Raw genomic sequence first — 15360 nt, 5'->3', positions numbered from 1 at the left:
GGGATAATAAAATTTAGTACTGTTGATTTGAACATTATATCCATTTTATGGGGCGTTCCCCTTGGTGTTATGCATTGTTGTAAGGATCAAATAAGAGAACACACATAATATTAGGTAAATCCTTGGCACAAATAAATGTCCAATAACTAAGAGTTTAAATAACAACAGAAGGGATATCAATCAGCGTTGAATTCCTAAAGAAACTGTAGCTATAGGAGAAGTTAAGGATATAAATGAGACTGAATTTCTCTGAAATGCTTAGTGTAATGACTTCAACTTTCTGAAACATTAGAGACACTCAGAAACATCAGAAGCTAGTATGGTCTCCTGAGAGCAAGTTTTACTTGCAAGAAATCAAACGTAAACACGTATCTGCTGACTCATGTTAAGCATGACATGCTCTAAAACAACAACAACAACAACAAAACAAACAAACAAACAAACAAAACCAAAAACACTACAAGCAGATAAAATAGCTCTACCCTATATTTGACTTAACCCATTTTATTGTTGGGGGAACAGCAGAAGCTGGAGTTTTCTCAGGTAGTAAGAATTCAGTCTCGTTCCTTATTCTTTACCTGGGAGAGTTAATATTACATAGAAAGAAAATCCTTTTAACATAGGGCTTGAGGCTTTCAAAAGAGATTTGAGATATTTTTAATAGCTATATTGAGATATAATTCATGTACCATACAATTCACTCATTTTAAGTGTAGAATTCAATGGGTTTTAGTATATTTACAGTTACAACCATCACCACAATCGATTTTAGAACATTTTCATCACCTATTAGCAGGCACTCCCCAAACTCTCCATCCTCCCCCAGTGTCTGACAATCAATAGTCTGTTTTCTGTCCCTACAGATTTGCCAACTTTGGACATTTTATATAAATGGAATCTTATAACATGTGATTATTTGTAACTGGCTACTTTCCCACAGCATAATGTTTTCAAGGTCCATTCATGCCGAAGCACATATCAGTACTTCATTTTTTTTATTACCCAATAATATTCCATTGTATGAATATATCTCTTTTTGTTTTCCTATCACAGCTGGTCGACATTTTGGCTGCTTCTCTTTTTTGGTTAGTGTAAATAATAACGCTTATATGAGCATGCACATAGAAGTTTTTACATGGACATGTATTTCATTTCTCTTGGGTACACAACAAGGAGTGGAATTGCTGGTCATATGGTAACTCTGTTTAACTTTTTGAGAAACCACAAGACTGTTTTCCAAAGCAGCTGCACTATTTTACATTGCTATAAGTTAAGTCACTTTTAAAGCCTAATATTCCATGTTCATTCTTTAAAAAAAAAAAATTAGTGGTTTTGCTTTGAACTGTCATTTTACATGTTAGAGTGACTGTCCAAGAAGCTAGATTAAGCGATTAGGCTACTGAAAGGAAATGTTATCACACATTAAATCACTAACATGCTTTGTTTAACATTGTCTGTCACTTTATTTTCTGTTGACAATCTAGTCACACTTGTCATCTAATCCTTCAGTTACAACCCATTTTTTTCTCTCTGAACCTTATCCACAGTGTTCTTGGTGTGAGAAAACAATTCACAGTAACTGTACGTTAGCTGTCCCAATGCTAGTGGTTTTACTGTATGTATCAATCTGTTTAACTGCTTTCCTGCTGCTTTTATAAATGTAACCTCTAGATTCACAGTTATAGTTTGACAAGAAAATGAATAGATGGTGCTTAACAACAAAATGGAACAAAAAATAATTTTTTTGTGAAATGTTTCACTATGTTATTCATCGTCCAACAAAATAAAAAATTAACAAAAGCAAAGTCATAAGTACAGTTGTACATGCACTCTTTGTTTGTATTTGCAAAATCCATAAAATTGTATCTTCTAAATGTTGGGAAGATATGTTTTATATTAATGTAGCAATAGGTAATCTTTCTTATTTTTAATAGGGGTTACAATTTGAACATGTAATTGAATATTACTTCTTTCCTACAATTCATGTTGGAAAGCTACATACTTGTTTTACTTTTTAAAATTTTGTTTCTGGAATTCCTCTTTTGGTGTATCTTCAGAACCTACGCAGTGCATTTAAAGTGATTCCACAAATATTTATTGGGTGTCAGCCATCTGCAAGGCACTGTGCTAAGCATTCTCTTGAAAAGAATTTTAGAAGCTATTATTCTTTTGGATGTGTTCATGGAGGCAAATATTACTGCATGGATGGTGGCTTGTATTTGAGGAAATTGTCAAAAGTTATTCAAAATCAATTCTGATGGATGAGGTGAGTAATATCCATCAAGCACGATGACATTCTTAATGGTCAAAATTATATGTGACTATAAATTTATGAGGCTGATTTTCTTGCAAGGTTCATTAACCATATTTGAAGAAAATTGCACAAGAGTAGTTCTACAATGTTCAGTGTAGTGATGGCAATGGTGGATGTGTGATGCCAAAGTAACTGTTTTGATGGATGGCGCTCTTTGGACATGTTAGTTCTGGCATGTTTTTAAAACACACTCATTGCTTATTGTCACACACTATATAGTGCCAAAAAAATACTGAACCCAGTAAAAATTTAGCCACATCGATAGCTAGGATAATGTCATTTTCTAGTGACCGGTTTCTTCTCTGAAAAAGATAGAGACAATTGATAGCACATGTGACTTGTTCTCTTCCACAGCCAGAATGGAGCTGGGGCTCGAGTGTTACCTGTTCTAACAAAGGAATTGACGTAGAAAAAAAACATTCCAGCTAACAGGTGTCTTTTCTGTACCTGGTTTGTAGAAATTTCTTGAGGTGGCACTACTTGTAGAAGTAGTCACAGAAACAGATCTTGGCTGTTATCATTTGTTATAAGATTGGAACTAGTTTAATAAAGCTTTAAATGAATAATTCATGGTTGAATACTACATATTGACTACTTAGTGCATTCCACGACTTTCCCAACTTCTTTGGACTATACTCAAGCTGAAAGCTTCTCTTTTATAACCTAGTCTCAGAATTGGAAAACCTAGTTCCTTAGGGCCACAATAACAAATTACCACCAATTGGGTGGCTTAAAACAACTGGAATTCATTGTCTCATATTTCTGGATGTCTAAAGTCTGAAATCAAGGTGTCAGCAGAGTTTATTCCTTCTGGAAGCAGAAGAAATATCTGTTCTATGGCTCTTTACCAGTTTCTTGTGGTTGCTGGAAATCCATGGCATTCTTTGGCTCGTAAATGCCTCACTCCAATCTCTGTCTTCATCTTCACATGGCTTTCTTCCCTCTGTCTCTGGTTCTCAATTTTCCTCTTCTCTTAAGGACACCACTCATTGGATTAGGCCAGCACAGTAGGATTGAGGACCTGAAATAAAAATTGACTTTTTCTTACCTGCTACTCCAAGAGAATCTGATTATAAACGTCTTTGTCTACTTTAGCTTCTAGCAGAGAAACTTATATAATAGGCATTTTATAATTATTGAGTAATGGATGACAACTAGCAGTAAGATCTGAAAATGCTTTAAGTTCAATAATGGAAAAATTTATTACAAGTTACCTTTTTATCTCTGAGCATTGGGGATAAAGGTGATAGAGAAGGGGTCACAATTGCTCAGAGAATTGACATCAACTCCATAGAAGGGGGAACTACACCTGAGATGCTTCACTTATTTCCCAGACTCTGATGCTATTAAAGGTCTTTAGATGCTTTGTTTCATCCTTCTGTGATAGCTGTGCCAGGGTGATGACATTTCATCTTGAATGTCTAGAGACTTGTTAGCAGAGACCCTGTCACCGCCAGGGATCACAGCATTTCTGTGCTCAGTCCTTAGGGCACTGATCTCTGCTGTACAGCTGGACTCAGCAGCAGACACCACATGGTCTAACATGACAAGCAGCTGGATCTTCAGCCAACAGGCAGAGAGTTATTTTCCTGAAATGAATGGCAGTTTGCAAAGCAGAGCAGGGGGTGGCTTTTTCTTCTCTATGTCACTAAAATCAGCTCAACTTCAGCAATGACAGAGATCCAAAGAGAATAGAAGAGAAAAAGGTAGCTTATTTTTGCAGCATAGAGCTAATGAATCTGTTTAGAGCAGGTGAAAATGAACAGCCCAATCTGCAAAACTGACCTTAGGTGGAACCGAGCACAAAGCAAACACAGAGTTAAAGATAGACAGGAAAGGCAAAACATCCAAGTATACAAGTAAACTTTTTAGAGTATTTGCAGAGTATTTTTATATTGGATCCCTATAAGCAAAATTATCAATATAGCATGGTTTTCACTTTCTTAACCATCTGTCTTTGTTGCAGGACAACCTTTCTGTCCCCAGAAGCTATAAATCAGGAAGTGAGCAATAGAATGACTGCAAGTTTTAGACCAATGTTTGCTCTGAGATTTAAAACCATCAAAGAAATGGCAGCTTCATTTGTAGCTGAAGGAGATGTCTGCCTGACCCTTAAGTAGTGTTATTGGCAGTTATAGGGATATATTCATATTTATTTCCAAAAAAAGTAAAATGTCAGCTAGTTGGAAAAAATATTTTCCATTTTTTGTTAGTCAGTAGTTTGTGACACTTAAAGCCACCAGGAGGGAAACATATAGTTTTCTTTAACTTTATGTCTTAGTGAATCTTTTGAAACATTGTTTGTCAAAAGTATTCCAACCTTCATGCTCCTTGCTTCTAGTCAGAGCTGAATGAGTTAGAGGATTGTTTCTTAAGTAAAATATTTTATATTTTAGAGTTCATTTATACAAAGCCATTCATATTTGTGAACTGGGTCAAGAAGACAAGTAGATAGCACATGAAATGTTTGCTTTATAGTTATGGATTTAGAGAAATTACTTATAGTAGTGAATCTTTTGAGGTCCCTGATATTTAGAATGTCAAACAATACACGGGAGCAAAATAATTGTAATTTTAACCAGGTGAGACAATCTCAGTGGGCAATAGAATACTAGATTTGGGTAATCTGTTTAATTATTGAAGAATAGAAGGAGGAAGCAAATAGCAGAGATTTGCCATGAATAAAAATTCTGACCTGGTATTATAGGACTAGGTCTAGCCTGAGACATATTTCTTTCACTGGTTGAAAAAAAGAATCTCAAACCGTAGTTATATTTGGGCTTTTATACACTTTAAAACATAGAGTCATAGGTAAATTTAGAAAAATAACAAACGGTCTCTCACAGGTAACCAGTTTATTGAAATTGTTTCAAGTGGAACTAGCACAGATGAGGACCACACATCATTGTAGAAAGTACACAAAACTAAATATATATGGATATATGCTGTGTAATAGAAAAAAAAAATTTGGATTAGATCATTAAAACCAAATTCTGGATCTCTGAAAAGACAACAAAACTGTTTAAAAGAATATAAACTTAGTAAGCCTAATCAAAAAAGAGAGAAGGTAAACTATATAAATAATATGATAAATAATATAGTCTTTAACTGCACATATAAAGAGGATTAACATATTAAAGTATGTAAAATATGTATATACCAATACATTTAAAAACCAGAAAAAGTGTCACTGCCTTCCCCCAGGAAAATGTACATTACCAAAAATCAACCCAAGAAATGTTCATAAACCTAAAAAAGATCTTTTAAAAATGATAGTGAAAGGTAACAAGATGTACTTCTAAGAAAGAATGAGTCCAAAAGACTTGGTGAGTAAGCTCTCCAAAACCAACAAGAGAAAGATAGTTTCTGATATGAAAAACGGAAAGAGAGAAAGCTCAACTCATTTTAAAATCTAGCATTATCTTGATCCTAAAACAAACAAGTGAGAAGCACAAAAAGGGGATATAACTACAAATGCAAAACACACACACACACACAGACCACGCAGACACACACACACACAAAGTCATTTTTAAATAGAACACAGGAATATATTTAAAGAGTAAAAATATTTTAACATTAAGGCATATAAAGTAATTTATATAATAAATCATATAATAAAACATAAAAATTACCAAAACAGACATGCAAAAAAGTATCCAATAAAGTTCCTCACTCATTCTTAATAAAATCTCTAGAAAATTAGGACTAGAAAAAAACTTCCTTAACCTATTAGTAGTTACCCAAAACCTACAAAAACATCATTTTTAATAACAAAATATTAGAAAAATTATCATTAAACTGTCAGGCACACATAATTTGGGCTGTTATCGTCATTAATATTCAGCAGTGTTACTAGAGATTTGCCAAAGCAATAATACAAAAAAGAAAATATTGTGGAAAATACTTAAAATGATGAGGTAAAACTGATGTTAATTCAGATCCTAAGAGTTTCTATCTACATATACAACTGAAAAATACATATGGCAAAAAAGAGGATCAACACAGAAAACCAAGCTTTCCTATAATGTAGTAAAAACCAATTAGAAAATGCAATCAGAGGCAAAAAAGATCTCATTTAGAGTGCAAAACCGTTAAACATTAGGAATTAAAAATAAACGGCAACCTATTTGGTGACTATTTAAAAAGCTTGCTACAGAACAATGTCATAAAGATAATAGGGTATGCAGTAAATATTATCAGTTTTCCAAAGTGGTGGTGCAAATTTATACTTCACCCAATAGTGCATGAGATGGCCGGTTTCTCCCCAGTACTTGATATTGCCTTAATGGTTTAATTTGCATTTTCTTAATGACTATTGAGGTTGAAACTTTTAACTTTTGTATTTGTCTATAGTACATCTGAAACTGACTTTTAGGTAGTATGAGATAGAATTAAATATTTTCTACCAAACACACATTACATTGGTTGAGAACCATTTTTTTTTTTTAATAATAATAACTTTACCCCACTATATTTCAGTGTCACTTTGCCTATAAATAAGTTTACCATATATATGTGAATCTATTTCTGGACTTTATTATGTCCTACCTGTCTACATGTTTATCCTTGAACCAATTTCACACTCCTTTAATGATGATAACTTTATACTAAGTCTGAGATTTAATAGTGTAAGTCTTCCAACTTTATTCTTTTACAAGACTGTCCTAACTATTTTGGGACCTCTTAATTTTTTATATATTTTAAAATGAAATTGTCCATTTTCAAAAAAATATGCCTCTACGATCTTGATTGTGACTGCATTTGACTTAATGATAAATCAGGAGGAAATTAGTATCTTTAATACATTGAGTCAATATATTTGTTAGGTCTTCTTTAATTTCTCTAAATAAGTTTATAAATTTCTGTCTACAAAAATTTATAAAAAATGTATTTTGTTGATTTATTCCTAAGTACTTAATATTTTTGATGCTTTTGTAAATGTTTTTCTATTTTATTTTTAGTTGTTCGTTACTTTATATGAAGATCCTTTTGACCTTGTGTCTAAAGGCATTTATAAATGTACTTACTAATTCTGTTTGTCTAGACACTATTTTGGATTTCCTACATCAAAAATTATAAATTGTAAGCCTTCCTTTCTAATTCTTATATCTTTTATTTCATTTTCTTGCCTTATTGCACTAGCAAAGAGCTTTCATACAATGTTGAATTGAAGTGATTATAATGGCATCTTCGTTTTGTTCTTAAACTCAAAGGAAAAACTTTCAATGTTTCATTATTAAGTTTGATAATAGCTATAAGATTTTTGTGGATATTTATTATCAGATTAGACAAATTCTCTTCCATTTCTTTACTGCTGATTTTCTAAGAGCTTTAATTTTTCTAATTAGTTAACCATATAATTTTTCTTCTTTATTTAGCTAATGATGAATTACAGTGATATATTTTCAAATATTATGCAAAACTGTGTTCTTGGAATGATCTAACTTGGTTATGATTATCATTTTCATATATCACTTGATTTAATTGATCTCCTAATATTCTGTTTAAAGTTTTTATGTCTATGTTCATAAGAAAATTTGCCATGTTATTTTTATTTGTATCAGAGCTATGTTAACTTCATAAAGTGAGTTGAGGAATATATCCTCTTTTTATATTCTCTGGATGTTTTATATAAGTTTATTGTTATTTATTCCTTAAATATGTAGAAAAAATAACTACTTATGTCTTCTGTACCTAGTGATTTTTACGATGGGAAAGTTTTAAATAGTGTATTCTAGTTTTAATTAAATATAGGACTACTCAGATTTTTTATTTTTTGTTTTAGTTTTGTTGAATTGTTATTTTCCATAAATTTTACTATTTACATAAATTTTCAAATTCATGGGTTAAATGTTTATGTTTATCACAACATCGTTAATTTTTTAACTGACAAGAATGTGATAGCAGCAGCTAAAATCTTAAGTGGATTTGTCAACCTAGTACAGACTAATGACACAAGTCCAATAAATCACTTTTCTGCCTTACTTACATATGTATGCCCATTCCCTTCTCCTGAACCAACAAAACAATAATGAATTAATGTGATGCCACCAATAGAGCAAACAAGAATAAATAACTAAAAATCAGATACAAATATTTGTAAGTATATGTGGACACAGCTCATTCATGTAATACTTCATTATTCATCCTGCTTTTAGACAATTTGGTACAATAGGATTCTATTCTTTCACTAAATACTGTATTCCTTCTAGCATAAAAAAATTAAGGTCCTCAGTTTCAATGATACATAGTAAATTCATAGTGTAGTGTCTGCAGAGAAATATGTTGAATTGGTGAAAGATTTTTATTCAATATCAATAGAACTAAATTTAAGGAGACAAAATCAATTCACGAGCAATGCTGAGTTTTGATAAATATCTAAGTGTTCAATTCTTGAGTAAAAATAATCGTAATCATATGCATGTCTGAAATCTGTAATCAGGATAAAAATAGTTGTATTCAATAACTCATTTTTCTACAGTGGTTGTAAATGTAAAAGGTGATTTATATAGCTTGACTTATATTTTACATTGGTCTTAAATTTTTTCTCTCTCAGCACCTTTTTTCCTCATCAATGCTAAAGTTAGTTTTAAGTTGATTGTTTGTGATAATGCTTAGAGATCTTTTTCAAAGATTTACCCTTCTTAAAAATAAAGAAAAAAGTTAATATAAACAATAAGGCATTGTTAAAACCAATTCTTATTTAAACATATATGGAAATGGCTGTTTTTAAAATTGAAGTCATGTATGGCATCCTTATTATTTTCTTTTACATCAAATTCATATATCTTGGTGTAAATTATGTCTAAATAAGGTTGTTGGATAACTAATATTTCTTGGCATTTGATTGTGTAATATATCCTAGAAGGAAAAACATGTAATTTTCATGATTTGAACAATAATACGGGAATATTTATAATGAACAGATATTGCTTATGTTTTTATCTTTGGCTTAAAATCAGCAGGATTCTGATTATTCTGTTCTTCATGTTTTTCTAGTTCCAGAAACAATTATAAATGTCTGTGTGTGTAGATACCCGAAAATTTCTGAAATAGCTAACTATAGAAATTACCACAAAAGTTAAAGGCAAGTTTCACATTCTATTATGAACCATGAGCCATCGTGCATAAATGGTCTTAGAATCTCCTAAGCCTCCACATTACTCTTTCAAAATCGTCTACCTCTGCCTACTTGCAAAAGAAAAAAAAAAAAAAAAGAAAAAACTTTCCTCTCAAAGGCACATATTTCATATCTATGTCACCCTCTGCCTCTTCTTGTCATTGTCATCAGAGGCCCTTCTGATTATATCTACAATCTCATCCCCATCTTCTAAATTCATCAAGGAATTGAGGACCATCTCATTGTCTTTTTCCCATATCCTTGGAGTTATTTTCTATTATATGTATTTTTCTCTCTGTAAATGCAAATAACAATTGTAGCCATTAATTACTGTGAGGATTTAACCTGTTATAATTAATATTTGTATCATCTTTTAAAGATTTTAGACTATATTCATATTCATTATCTAATTTGGCTTTAGTAATCCGCCCCCCCCCCCAGCTCCCATTCTTTTTTCCTTTTTAAGATGAAGGAATTGGCTCAGAAAAGTAAAACTTCCCAAGTCTAGCTGAGTCCAAGAGGGTATCGCTTCCATTGCACGATAAATCTTTAACATTCAACATTCCCCAGAGAATGATGTGACAAAACTGAATAACAATGAGCTTACTTTTATGCCTTTTTGGTTATAACATTGTCTTTTATTTCTCTTTGGCCATGATGTGGTTTCTCTTATTCTAGTTTTCTTCTCACTTATTTGATTTTGGGAATGCAATAGAATAAGAGTTAGGAAACTCATCTAGCCTTGTTTAAAGTGGTGTAACTTTGCACGTTTTCACATAAAGTGAGTAATCACAGATTAAGAGATAGAGGACAGAAATTTAGTGGTGCACATAGGCTTTGGAACTACCATATATTATGCAAGTATGTATTGAGCATTTACAATATATGTTCACAGATCTTTGAGGCTATACTATGACTAAAATATGATCTCTGCCTTCAAGAAGCTTATTTTGAAGATTGCAGCCTGAATTCTTTTTAAGCAATAAAAGAATCAAGAGATTAAGGCCTTTAATCATTCATCTACAGTATCTCTTTCAGTGCCCAGCACACAGTTGACATTTGTTAATATTTATTAAATTGATTAATGCATTAATGCAGCAGTTCTAAAGTGTTCCAGGGTCTCCTGGGCAGTCCTGAATCCCTTTTTAGGAGTCCATGAGGTAAAAGTATTTTCATAATAGTAAAACATTTTTTTGTCTGTTAAAATATTTTTTTTACCTGTTACAAGTGTTCAGCAGAGTTTTACAGAAACTACATGATATGTGGTGTCATTGCTTTGATGGCAGTAAAATGTGTGCTTGTTCATTCTTGCAGTTTTAAAATGGCTTAGTTTTAATTTCTAACACTGTAAGTGTTCATACATATAACCCACATAAACAAAACCTTTTCAGGGGCCTGAAAATTTTTGAGAATGCAAAAGCTCCCGGGACCAAAAGTGCACGGATTGCTGAATTAATAATTTAACTATCTTTCAAAGTCAAGAAATGTGTTTGTCATACCAGGGTGACAAAGAGGTGATTGAGCAACTGTCCATGTTATTCTTTTTTTAAATGAGATATAATTTTTTATTGAGATATAGAACATTATATTAGTTTCAGATATACAACATAGTGATTTGATATATGTCTATATTGTGAAATGATCACCACAAGACTAGTTAACATCCATCACCACACACAGTTACATGTATTTTTTCTTGTGATGAGAACTTTAAAAATCTACTCTCTTAGCAACTTTGAAATATAACATTAGAAATATAACATTAGAAAGTATATCAGCTATCTACAGCCGTGTCTCCCTGAACAAGCCCGATCCCGTCTGATCTTGGAAGCTAAGCAGGGTAGGCCCTCGATAGTACTTGGATGGGAGACCACCTAGGAAAACCAGGTGCTGTAGGCAGAAAAATTTTAAAAAAATAAGGGATTGTAAACTGACAAGGTCCTTGCAATCTGTATATCAGCTAAAGACTCTTACACTTTGTTCTTAAATGTTAAGCCACCTATGCCTCATTTCTACCTCCTCAATTATTTCTTTTTATTTTACTAGGGTAAAACATTTTATATAGGTGGTTTTATATCTGATAGGATCAAGATATTATTAGTACTATGTGATGGACTGTGATGCCAATAAATATAAGTTGTTCTTGTACATTTGTCTTCCACTCTAGTGTTATTTTTTAGGTTAAGAAAGTTGCATCTAAGCAGAGTGGGAAAATGCTTGGGTACCTAATGGCTCTTACCTAACAATATTCTGATAAGTTAAAATTAGACGGCTCTCAGTCAGCCAGTATTTCTCAGGGCCTATATGAAGGCTTTCAGAATGATTGGAAATATGATGATCAAAACCATACTAAGGTACCCATCAAACTGAATACGTTTGAAAAATAACAAGATGTATTTGTCAAATGCATACATACAATACCTTCATAAAATCACTTTGTCACTTTTTCCATCTACACATTTTTTTCCTTGATTATTTGCAGGTGACAAAAAGACTAAATTCTTTTTGGACTCACCATAAGTAACTCTTTGCTGTCTGATGGCAGAGGAAGACTATGTAATAAGTAATGGGTTCAAGCTCAAGTAGGAATTCTGCTTTTTTTATTTTAACTTGTTTTTCCCAAATGTATATTACTATGGCATCCTTTTTATATTCAAATGGAAGATAAAGACACACTTGAAGATCTCCAGATTTTCATTTGGTTTGTCTGTCTTCAGAATGAGTTTTTTCCCATTCGAGAATTTTTAAAAATTATAAAGGAACATTATACATCTTTTAGCCAATTCTCAAATTTTGTTCCTATTCTGGGAAGATCAGATATTTGAAATTTGTCAAGATATTTACATATTATAAATTATATAGGGTATGATGGGTTGTTAATGTAATCGAATATATGAAAATTAATCAGACAACTCAATAGAGATTTTACTACCATTTGGTAAACTTAGAGTTGTAAAATTCATCAATTTTATGATAAAGAGATTAATGATGAAATAGTTTCTGAATTCTATATGAATAAAAAGGAATATGTATATTAGTAACACATCAGAGGGAAATACATAAATAGGTGACATATTTTAAAAATATTCTTTCAGTTAAATTTGACCAAACACTTGCTTAGGAGGTAAGATCAAGCAAATAAAGAAAACCATACAAACAAAAACAAGTTGAAGGTGAACTTATGAATTCTGGAAGCTAATTTTGCCTCAAAAGTTACCTGTAAATTCAGGGCCCGTTAAGGATAGGCTTAACATAAAGACCAGGATTTCACATTAAAGAGATCCCTTGAGGCCTCCTCTGGAGTGAACTTGAACTTGCCAAGGATCACTACCAAGAATGTTGCAGAAATATGTTCTTCGGAAAATTGAACCACTGGGAAGCTCCATGAAGAAAAAAATGTGTTTCATATTCAGAGGAGTTTGGAAACTACTGAAGAATAGGAAATATGCCTACTGGAGTTTTGAAAGCATATTAGTCCATCGAGGTCTCTGGAAACCCTTCCACAGAAGAATTGTTTGACTTTGTGTAACCTACTATGTTCCCATATTTATACAGAGCCTTTTTCAATGTAATTTATATAAAATATTCTTGCGATGTATATTCTATAGAACACATCTTCAGAAATACTGACTCAGGATAAGAATCCGCCTCTTGGGCCTACTCCCAGCCGATAAGGATGCAGGCAACTCCCCTGCAGGTCATACTCTGAACAGCTCTGGGAGTGCCCTCCACTTCATTCTATTCCTCTTGCCTCTGCTTGCTCTGCTGAGGTCCAATAGCAAGTGTCATTATAGTTCCCTATACCTCAGCAATGTTCCTATGGTCATTTCTGCCTTAATTTCTGTATAATTGTAACATTTCATACTAAAATGATTTGTGTGGTAATCTGCTATTAGATGAAACAGATAAGAAATTATATCATTTTAAATTAGAAAGAACCTAACTCTTAAACTAAGAAGTACCTTTGTCAATTGCCCAAAGTCATCTAACCAATTAAACATTTTATTGGGAAGTAGAATTTAATGGAATACTCTAGCCATCACTGTACTGTATTTGAATCAGATTATGCTACCTTTAAAGTAGAAAGTCAATTCCAACCCTGAGTGGTTTTAGTTTCAAAATGGGCAAGAAAAGAAAAAGTATCAGCTGCGGTAGAAAACAAAGATGATGTGTAATAGATAGAAAGTCCATAACCAGAGTTGCCCTGCTGTGTATCATTTTGTGGATGGTAGTAGCAAAGCATATTGTGAAGTCTTCAGGCCAACGTTATAACTTTTCAGGTTTACACGCCATTAGTCAGATGTCAAGTGAATTGCTTGCCATGAGCATTCTAGTACTACCTCAAGTTTTCTTATGTGACTATTGGAAAAAGAATTGACTGTGAATTCATTAATTCATTTCCTTATGACCTCAGGGTGAAGAGTTTTCACATCTGCTGGTTGTTATAGTAGATGCTCCCTTTTAATGGTATTCTCCACTTGGAATTTTATCCGTTGCTTTATGTCAAAATTGTCATCAAGTCTTTGTCTTTATGTTTCTTTTCTGTTAAAACTGATTTTTAAACGCTTTCCCACCTATTTCAAGATCATAAAAATCAAAGTTTAACTAAACTGAAATGAAGCCAGAGCCAGGCCTCCTCTCCATTTCTCTTCTTTAGATGTTCCATCACTTTTCCGTTTACACCATTATAACTAACAATAAAATTCCGTAAGTACTTGTTTCTCATTTGGCTCCCTTTGGCTACTTACCACTTGTTCGTTCCAGATGATGATTGTTATCACCATGATTATTATCATCTTCAACAAATAAGCATCGAGCAGCCGCAGGGTGCGTGCCACTAGAGGAAGACTGCTTCATTACAACACGAAGCTTAAATGGTACAGTAGATGAAGCCCAGCAGTGGGGTTTGAAAAACACAAGCTTTGTTTATGGGCCTGTCTATGATGTGTTGCCGAAATTGCTTCAAACATGAAATTTCTTGAGGTTCTTGTTTCTACTTCTCTAAGATGTAAATAATGCTCATGCCTGCCTCTCATTTAGCCCTATGATTTTGTAGGAAATCGTACGATAAACTACAAAGCTATTTAGAAACAGTCACTGTATCAGGGAAAGATATTGTAGGATTCTCTTTTTGTTATAATCCTCAACTACTGTTCACATTTTAACAGCCGCTTTAAAATTTCCATTCCAGGCCTCGAGAGCTATGTCTTTCAATGCCAGTATTACAAATAGATAAGTGGAAAGTCCAGCCAAACAGCTGGGGCTTGGAGCATGCATTTTGAAACATTACTCTTCTGAAAGCCTTGTTTTCCTCCTGAAAGGACTGGCTGGTTGACTAAATTAACTAAATTAACTGCTTGTTTTGGCAACATAAAGATAAAGCCTTAAATGGTTGAGAACAATAAAACCATATAGATGGGCTCATTTTCCTTTTTTTTCCAGAATAATTGCTGTTGTTAAAATGTGTGTCCTGTGATGTATCTAAATAAATTTAGTCAATTTAATTTTTTTTAAAACATCGAACGTGTTAAGGCGTTGAACTACTGATTAAATTATTTATATTATAACTTGTTATTTAGTTTTAGTCCTTTCTCAAGCAGCCCCTGTCTGCCCTCTCCACATTATTTGGGATAATCTCTCTCCTTTCTTTTCTTCCTCTTTAATCATCTCTTTTCTGAGACCATGCCTCTACCGCATTCCCAGGCATTTCTCACCTGTCTCATGATCTGTATTGAGCCACTCCAGGATTAGCTGTCACAAGGGCAGAGCGGAGAGAGAAAGAGGGGGCATACCCCATAGCAACTCCTCCCTCGCCTTCCCTATACCCCTAAAAATAATTTTGGTCTCCTGTAATTTTCAAACTCTTGCCACATTGCCTTATCCTCTATCTTAATCCCATTCTACATTTTATCTCAGAGCCTTT

The 15360-nt window shown here is 33.0% G+C and overlaps 2 pseudogenes; both read left to right on the top strand.

Moving 5' to 3' along the window:
• The window catches only part of LOC105292302, a 41367-nt pseudogene extending 34020 nt beyond the window's left edge, over positions 1 to 7347 (top strand).
• Positions 7348 to 11217: 3870 nt separating this feature from the next.
• LOC111739956 lies at positions 11218 to 11336 on the top strand (annotated as a pseudogene).
• The last annotated feature ends 4024 nt before the right edge of the window (positions 11337 to 15360 follow it).

This window comes from Pteropus vampyrus, unplaced genomic scaffold (genome assembly GCF_000151845.1).
Source record: "Pteropus vampyrus isolate Shadow unplaced genomic scaffold, Pvam_2.0 Scaffold55, whole genome shotgun sequence".
In the NCBI taxonomy this organism is placed as follows: domain Eukaryota; kingdom Metazoa; phylum Chordata; class Mammalia; order Chiroptera; family Pteropodidae; genus Pteropus; species Pteropus vampyrus.
This window is presented reverse-complemented; position numbering and strand designations above follow the sequence as displayed.